This window comes from Erigeron canadensis, chromosome 5 (genome assembly GCF_010389155.1).
Source record: "Erigeron canadensis isolate Cc75 chromosome 5, C_canadensis_v1, whole genome shotgun sequence".
Taxonomy (NCBI): Eukaryota; Viridiplantae; Streptophyta; class Magnoliopsida; order Asterales; family Asteraceae; genus Erigeron; species Erigeron canadensis.
In genome coordinates this window covers 1,873,315-1,882,369 of record NC_057765.1, presented here as the reverse complement: position 1 = coordinate 1,882,369, position 9,055 = coordinate 1,873,315, and positions in this window count along the sequence as shown.

Below are 9,055 nucleotides of genomic sequence, written 5' to 3'. Positions count from 1 at the left end.
GGTACATGCAAGATCCTCGAAAACCACATTTGGAAGCTGTGAAAAGAGTTCTTCGATATATTAAAGGAACACCAAGTCATGGGGTATTGTTTAAGAGGGAGACAAAGTTGGAGTTAGTCGGGTATTGTGATGCTGATTATGCAGGAGTTTTGGACACTCGACGATCAACCTCGGGATATACTTTTATGATTGGATCAGGTGCTGTCTCGTGGTGTAGTAAACGACAACCAACTGTATCATTGTCAACCACTAAGGCTGAATATCGAGCAGCAGCTCTAGCAGCTCAAGAGAGTACGTGGCTTGTAAAATTGATTGAAGAGTTAAATCAAGGTGCAGACTTGAAAGTGACTTTGTTCAGTGATAATATGTCTTCCATATTATTAGCTTCAAATCCTACATTTCATGCAAGGACAAAGCATATTGAAGTACATTATCATTATATTCGTGAGAAGGTGTTGAGCGGTGAAATTGATTTAAGTTATATAAGCACCGAAGAACAAGTGGCTGATATGTTTACTAAGTCTTTGTCCAAAGTCAAATTGGTTAAGTTCTGTGAAGCATTGGGGCTAATGGATGCTAACGTTGAGAGGGAGTATTAAAAGTAGACAACGTTAGTTAAAAGGGTGGTACGGTTCGATCTCAAGGGGCGGTTTGGAGGAGATCAAGATCAGCATTTAAATAATTAGTTTATTTAATAAAGTTTCCTAGTTTGTTTATGTTTCTAAATGTCAGTAGCCTATTAGGATTAGGACTTCTATTTGGATTAGGATTCTATTTGCTGTCAGGTTTTTGGGTATATATATAACCCATTAGGATTATTATTTTTTTTAGGTCGTGAATGCTTTGTTCCTTTGATTCTGTATTCACTTGAGTTATAATAAAATAGAGTCGCTCGTGTGTTGAGCAAAGAGATTGTTGTGTGTGCTGGTTGTTCTTGTTTTCACTTGTTAGTTTAACATTTACTAGCTGTGCCAAAACTAGTTTGTTTTATTGGACAAATACGTGTACTTATGAAATGTGTATGCTAGCTTGCTTGTGTTGATTTCAGTGATGCAATAGATGTCTGTCGATATCTATTGAAGACAATTTACGGCAATAGATGTCTGTCGATATCTATTGAAGACAATTTACGGTAATGAATAACAATGTTAACAATTAAACAACTTTATACTCCAGCTCGTAGTTTGTTGGTATTACAATGTGTGTTTGAGATGTTGGCAAGCAGTGGTGAGTTTGTGTTGTTGGAAAACTATGATGACATTGATCAGTATCTGGTATGCATACATGCTACTACATGTTTATATTTACACTATTGTCCAAACCACTTATATCATGCACAACAAATTCATTTGTATTACATTAAACCTACAAACTCACCAACATTATGTTGACATTTTCGAGTATTCATTTTCAGGTAATAACAATGCTTAAGGAGAGTGAGCATATGGACTTTAGGAAGACTAATAAAGAGATCCTTCATGGACTCCTAGTTGCATTTGAACATTGAACTCTATTTGCTATTTGCTACATTTTTTTGCTATGAGGCGTGTTGCCTAGACTTATCCCGTTTGTCAGAAATACATTTATTTGGATTTCATTTAGTGTGACTCTATTATAAAGTCCATGTGCTATGCTATATCTTTTCGTCATATGCTATGATTCCGCCTAAGGTGGGGTGTGACAGTCAGAGAATGCCAAAGGGGTTGGTCGGCCAAGTATGGTTGATTTGAAGTTATTGTAATCATCGGGAAGACCCGTAATAACGTGCATCACAAGGTCTTTGTCTTTCACTGGTTCGCCAATATTTGCAAGAGCATCAGCATACTATTGTGCTCGAGTAAGATAAGTAGACGTTGATTCACCTTCTTTCATCTGAAGTCGAAGGAGTTATGACTTAAGGGTATATTCCCTGGACGAGGTTTGTGGGGCATATGCACGAGCAAGGGATAACCAAAGTTCGCGTGAAGTAACTTCTTGTACATGCTGAAACGATGCTTCAGAAACGGTAGACATAATGAGCATACTTACATGGGCATCATTAGATAACCAAATCGGATGATTCGGGTTTGGTTGTGAAGTTGATGGAGTGACATCTTTGTCTTTGTCTTTACCTTCATCAGTTTCTGATTCTATTGTTGGAGATGGACATGGAATTGTGCCACTTATATAACCAAATAAACCATGTGTGGCGAAGAAAGCTTCAAGCATGGATTTCCAATATCCGTATTTAGTCGGAGATAGTTTGAAAGCAAATTTGTGGGAGTTGTGGATTGCTTTGTCTTGTGTGGAAATAGAAGCATTGCCATTATAAAATTAGGTTATTTTTCTGTTTTTGACAAAATTAGGGTTCCGGCAGTGGTTTCCGGCGGCTATTTCCGGCAGCGATGGTGGTGAACAGTGGCAGATGAAAAATTAAAGTTATGGGTTTTGTTCAGAATTTGACAAGGATTAAGACGGTGGCAGCGGTGGAGCTTAATTCGCCGGAAAAACAAAGTAATTGCCAAAATTCAAAAATTCCGGCAAGTTTACCGGGGGCGCGTGAAAGCGTCGGAGGCGGCGAATTTTTGGGGGTTTCACGTATTGTGAATCCGCAGCTAATGGTGGTGGTGGTGGCGTATAATTCGAGGATTTAAAGGGTTAATTTGAGTTGGACAGATTCTGGAAAAAGTTAGGGTTATTGATCGGAATTGTGGCCGGATTTTTGGCCGGATTTATGGCTCTGATACCATATGGTTTATTGTATTGAATTAATGAGGATTACAAGAGGTTGTGTTTATAGAGTCTAATAACCCAATACATGGAAACTAATAATATGTAAACTAATACTAATATGGAAACTAATACTATCTTAATACCTGGGTACTCCAATAACTATCTTTTGAAAGTTCATTACAAGATATAGACATTTACGAGATATTTACATAACATATACAATTTATCATAGTTAGTTTCATCCATATGTAATAATTTCATTAAAGTAAAAGCTTTTATTCATCCCTTTTCAAATAGGCTAGTAATAAACTAAACACGTATGTAACATGGTTGGATTAAGTGATTAACACCACTGCTTTGGATACAGGGGTCAAGGATTCAATCCTCACCCCATGCAAAGATCAAAGGTCCTTTCCTAACCGTCGAGAAATTAAGACCCAAAATCTATAAAAAACGACAATGGATGTTACAATTTAACTTTATTTTTAATACTTAATAATTCGATATAAGGTTATCATTTAAATATGAATTTTAAATAAAATTTATATATTTTAAGAAATAAGGATTTTATTAAGTGATCGTTAATACCTGTTTCAAGAACACAAGTTAACAAACTCGAAAGAAAAAAAAAAGATTGACTGATTTTTCAGAATTACTTTTCCTTAAAATTGTTACTCCGTATTATTTCATATTATCACACGTTTCTATGGCGTTACTAAGGCCGGTGCTTATAAGGGACAGCTTCTTGCCACATCAGCATCACATAACCCAGGACTCTCCTCAGGACTCTCCTTGTTTATAAGGATACCTTCTTGGAACTTATTTGTCACATCATCAATTCTTTTATAATTTTTTTTAATTAACAAAAACACCATTCAAATAAAATACTTTTATTAATAATACCACATTACAACACTTATTAAAAAAGTTACGATCCTAATATTAGAAAATAAATATTACGAAACTAGACATAATAAACACAATAATAAAACATCATCAACGTTAATGGTAATTTTCCGGGAGGTTCCAAACATGTTCCACTAGGGCATCACGAAGTCGATGATGCGTCCTTCTATCACGTAACTCCGCGAAGACTCGCATTTGCGTTGCAAACCTTTCATCCCACGTACGTGTTGGCAAATTAGTTGGATCGAACAAATAATCTTCCTCAAGGTCGGAAGTTGCGCTACCGTTGTCTTGAACAATCAGGTAGTGTAGAATGACATAAGCATACATAATACGTGTTATTTTGTTCACCGAAAACGGGTGGGCATTATGTTGAAGGATTGCCCAATGACCTTGAAGCACCCTGAAAGCTTGTTAGACATCCTTTCTTGCAGCCTCTTGATAGCGCTTGAACTTTGTAGTCTTTGGTTCCATCAGGCATTTAGAACACTTGATTAGTGTTGCGCATTCAGGATAAATACCGTCAGCTAGATAATATCCCTTGGTAAACTCTTCACTGTTAATAGTATATTGGATTTCAGGAGCCCTATCTTGGAGTAGATCATCGAACAAATCTGATTCATTAAGGACGTTGACGTCATTGTTCGAACCTGCCGGGCCAAAGTAAGCATGCCAAATCCACAAATCATACAAAGCAACTGATTCAAGCATGATTGTTGGATGTCCTTTGTCGCCTTGTGTGTAATGCCCTTGCCAAGCCACCGGATAGTTTCTCCAACCCCAATGCATACAATAAATACTACCAAGCGTACCAGGAAAACCATGTATCTGCTCATGCTTACTTACCAAACGTTGGACATCTTCTGTTGTCGGCTTTCTCAAGTACGTAGTGTGATATAAATAATAAACAGACTTACAAAAGTTATTTAAACAATCAACTGAAGTCGCATGACCCATATGTAACTCATCTAGTTGGTCGGGATTAGCACCTATGACGGAAGTATACTTTTAAAAAATGTTGAAACCACGCCAACCAGTGCAATCGGTTTGATTTTTTTGAAAAAACTGAAAATGCTTGGGTAGGGGTTCGATGGCGCTAAAGCTGTGTATAGCTTGGCATATACGGATAAACATCTGCTTGCGCATTCGAAATCTTCTTCGGAAAAAATTGGCCGGAAAAGTTGGTGCATCAGAAAAGTAATTATTCCATAAAAGTGAAGCGGATCTGGCGTGATCTTGTGATAAAACCGTCTAGGTCTGGGAACCTGTGAACTTGACTCGTCATCGTTTGATTCTTCTTCGTTACAAAGATCAAAAACGGCGCCTGCAATCTCTGAATTAAATAGCGTGTTCATTTGCGTAACGGTGTTGGTAAGGAAATTGAATTCATCACTTGATGATGATGAAGTAGACATAATTTTGGTGGTATTTGAAATGAAATGTTTGTGTGTTAAAATGAAATGAAATGTTTGTGTGATGAAATTTTTGTTTGTTAAAATGAGAATAAGATTAGTGTTTAAATAGAAAAAAAATAACCGTTTGAGATAAAAAAATAAATAAAATACAAACGGCTAGTCTATGTCCCACATCAAACGTCCATGAACTTCTTGATGTGGACTCCTCGCCCGCGACGCATCTCGAAGACTCTTGGTGTCAATAACGTCCGGTGTCTTGGACTGGAGGGATGCACCTCCAAGACGCGTATAAGCACCGCCCTAATACTAATATCAACTTGTAAAAAGCGAAGAGCCAAATAATGGGATGACATAATAGTTGATAGAAGATCATAAAAGTCATATATTTACAACAGATTTTGGTCATTTACAACAAATGTACATATTATACCGTGCAATGTACAACTATATAAAACCTACATTGTTATAGATGTCCAAATATTTGTTGTAGATTTATCACTCCCCGTCATTTGGATGAAAATGATAGAAGTGGAACGAGGATGTCATCTATCTGTTCAACAAAGCGCACAACCCTTTATTTCTTTATTATATGTCCTTTTCTTTCTAAAACGACGTATTACATCATTTACGAGCTATTAAATTATTTAATTATTAGCTATTAACTTATTTAATTATTTTTATTTCATATTGAAAAAACTCGTGAGAAAAAAACTCTTTGATCTTACATGTAATTCCAATTATATATCATTAGGTACTTCACATCAACCACTTGAACTAAATGTCTGTCTTCTTTTTTATGTTTATATGAAATTTGAATATGCTTTAAATTCTGTACTTATTTTCTAAGGGTAATCATATATTTTCATAATAATCATTTGAATTTTTTTAGTTTATATGAATATAATCAATTAACTTTCTTTGTTAATCTTATCTTTTGATATTATTGTGTTATGATATTATTATTATAAAAAATTTATAAAAAATATTAGAAAGCCCCTTCTTGACCGGAGAGCCTTCAGGGCAAGAAGGCGGTGATCTACCATCTATTCTCGAGATTCATACAATTAATCATATATGTGGCGAGGGAGGTGAGCATATAATTCATTTCCTAGAAACTAAAGCTTTAATGTCATCTTGGCTCCAATTATCTATTCCAGTTTACAACCCTCCTGATGCGCTTCAATGGATCAAAGAATTGACGGTGACAAAGAAATACAAGAGTATATTGGAAGATATATTCCGAACTTAGTGGTGGGCAATATGAAAATATCGGATTGAAGTTGTTTTTAAAGGAAGTGTTGCCTCAACCTTGGATATCTTTAAGTTTATTGTTTCAAATTCTTTTTTTTTGGATTAATTGTCGTAATATGAAAGATAGGTTAGTGTGGCCACTTTGGCACATTAGTCCTACATATTTGATGTAATTTATTTTCGGTATCTTGTCGAAAGTTGGTTATTAATATATATTATTTCAACTATTAAAAAAAAAATCATGTTTCTAACTTTTCTTTACAATATCTATAATAGTTATTAAAGAACCCCCCCCCCCTCCCTCCCCGCTTTTGTTTTTTTATAGTTAAAAGACTATTTTTGTCCTTCAACAATCTTTTTAATTTTTCATCTTCACTTAATATATTTATATTAAATTTGTATTAAAATAATTTAGAACATCAATCCCTCAATTCATAATATAACTACACTACCCCCTTTAAATCAAAAACTTATACATTAATACTTCACCACCCTCGCCGCCATCGACTCCGTTATCACTCGTCACTACCGCCAGCACTTGTTGCTGCTATCATTGCACCGTCACATCGCGCTGGCATAAGTTTAGTTTATTTGAAAGATTCAATGTCTTAGTTATCGATTTGTTTTAGTGGTTTTAAGTCTTTCTGTATTTACTTTTAAATGTTTTGAACACCATTACCTGGATCTTAGAAATTATGCATTGTTTGAACTTTGATGAATGCTTAATTTATATTTTAAATGAAATGGTAGATTTTCATTTATTATTTTTGCCATGTCATCCTATTTGATAGGTTATTTTATCTATTTGTTTATTTCATTGTATTGTTTGCTTCACATTACTTTTTTCTACAAATATATATCAAATTATTAATTTAGAAAATGTTTGCAAAACTGGTAGGGTTTTGCTAAACGCATCCCTTAAGGCTGCAGTGAAAGTGCATTAAATAGTTGTACATTTATCATAAAACTCAGGGGGTGAGTTTTTGATATGGAATGTACAAATATTGTTTATGCATGTTAAATGTAACCATTAGGGCTGCGTTTAGCATTTTCCTATTATATATGTTTAATTTAATAGACTCCAAAGTTAATAACGGAAAAAATAATTACAGCAATTGATAAACGAATGTCACCCCTAAGAAAAAGGGAAAAAAGAATGCAAAATTACAAAGATATAACGATCTCCAAGGTCATTGAACAACAATTTATGAAAATCATTAGAGATTAATATCCTGAAATGCAAGTAATTACGGTCAAATGTTCATATTAGGAATGAACTTAAATCATATTCATTATGTGTAATTAGTTTATTATTTTGTTCGATTCGTTTCAGAAACAAGCGGAATCCGATGCTGACACATACAATTAAAACTTGTACATAGTTTATCACAATGCATATTTGTGTATAGTTTCTTACATGTTCGGACACTAATCCTAAGGTAACACCAATAATTTTAATATAATATATAAATAATTATAATAATAATTATAATAATAATTAATACATATCCGATAAAATAACAGCTAATATTTATCCACTAAAATAATAACTAATATCTTTTATATAAATAAAGCAAGATTGTGATGACATTTATATTTTTTTTGTAAAGATATTGTTTGGCATCACTAGACATTTTCTTATTAATTATTTATATTTTATTTAATTAATTTATGACATCATATCTAATTAAAATTTGATTTTCTCTATTCCTCCATTAAATGTCTTCACTTTTAAATGTTTTAGTTTGCTACATGCAAATAGGTAACATGTTTTCTTTTAAATTTTATATATATTTTTTTTATTATCGGACTACATGATATTTACAAACATTTTTCGGTAAATTAAAGTAAAATTTTTCTTATCTGCCCGCGTATACGTGGGTTACTAAGCTAGTATATCCAATAGAAAAAATTTATCTAATTGATAAAATTTAATGTAAATATATTAAATTTTTAAGAGTAATTGTATTGGAGTATTATTTTTTATTAAAGTGTATAATTGTTGGGAAGTAATATTCGTACCACCCAAGTTGATTAATTTACCACACAGTACATATTATAGCACACTGTACAAACAGTTAATGCATAATTGTGATAAATTAATCAAATTCTGTGGTACTAATATCACTTCCCATAATTGTTATGATGTATATATGAAAAATAAAGCATATAAAAATATAATTTATTATAGGAAAAACCATATAACATTGTTATATTCTAATTATAATATTTAAGATATCTTTCATCTAAAGATAAAATATTCTTTTTAATAGTGTAAATAAGAATTTAATACACCATGTGTGACACTAAAGTAAATAAAATGATAGTGACCTATTTTTATTTTTTAAATTGTCAAATATCGCTAAGTATGTCACAGTTTATAACTTTGATAGACACATCATATTTTGTAATATTCAAATGTCGCTAAGCATGTCACAACAAACAACTTCGATGAACATATTTTTACAAGATATTTCAATATAAAATTCAAATTGTTGATATATAGATCAATTTTTTATTACTCAAAATATTATATTACGTTTTAAACTTTAATAGGTCAACATTTAATATTGATAACGCCATAAGTTTCGTGTATTAGACATGAATTTAAAATCTAGTTATTTAGCTACAAGTTTATTGAAATTGTGGTTAAAATAAGGATGTTGCGAATGTGATGCAAGTCAAAAATATCCAAAATCACATCAAATCAAAATCAAACTTTTAAAATTGATTAAATTTTTTATTTACGAAGTGTTGATCCTTCTAATAAA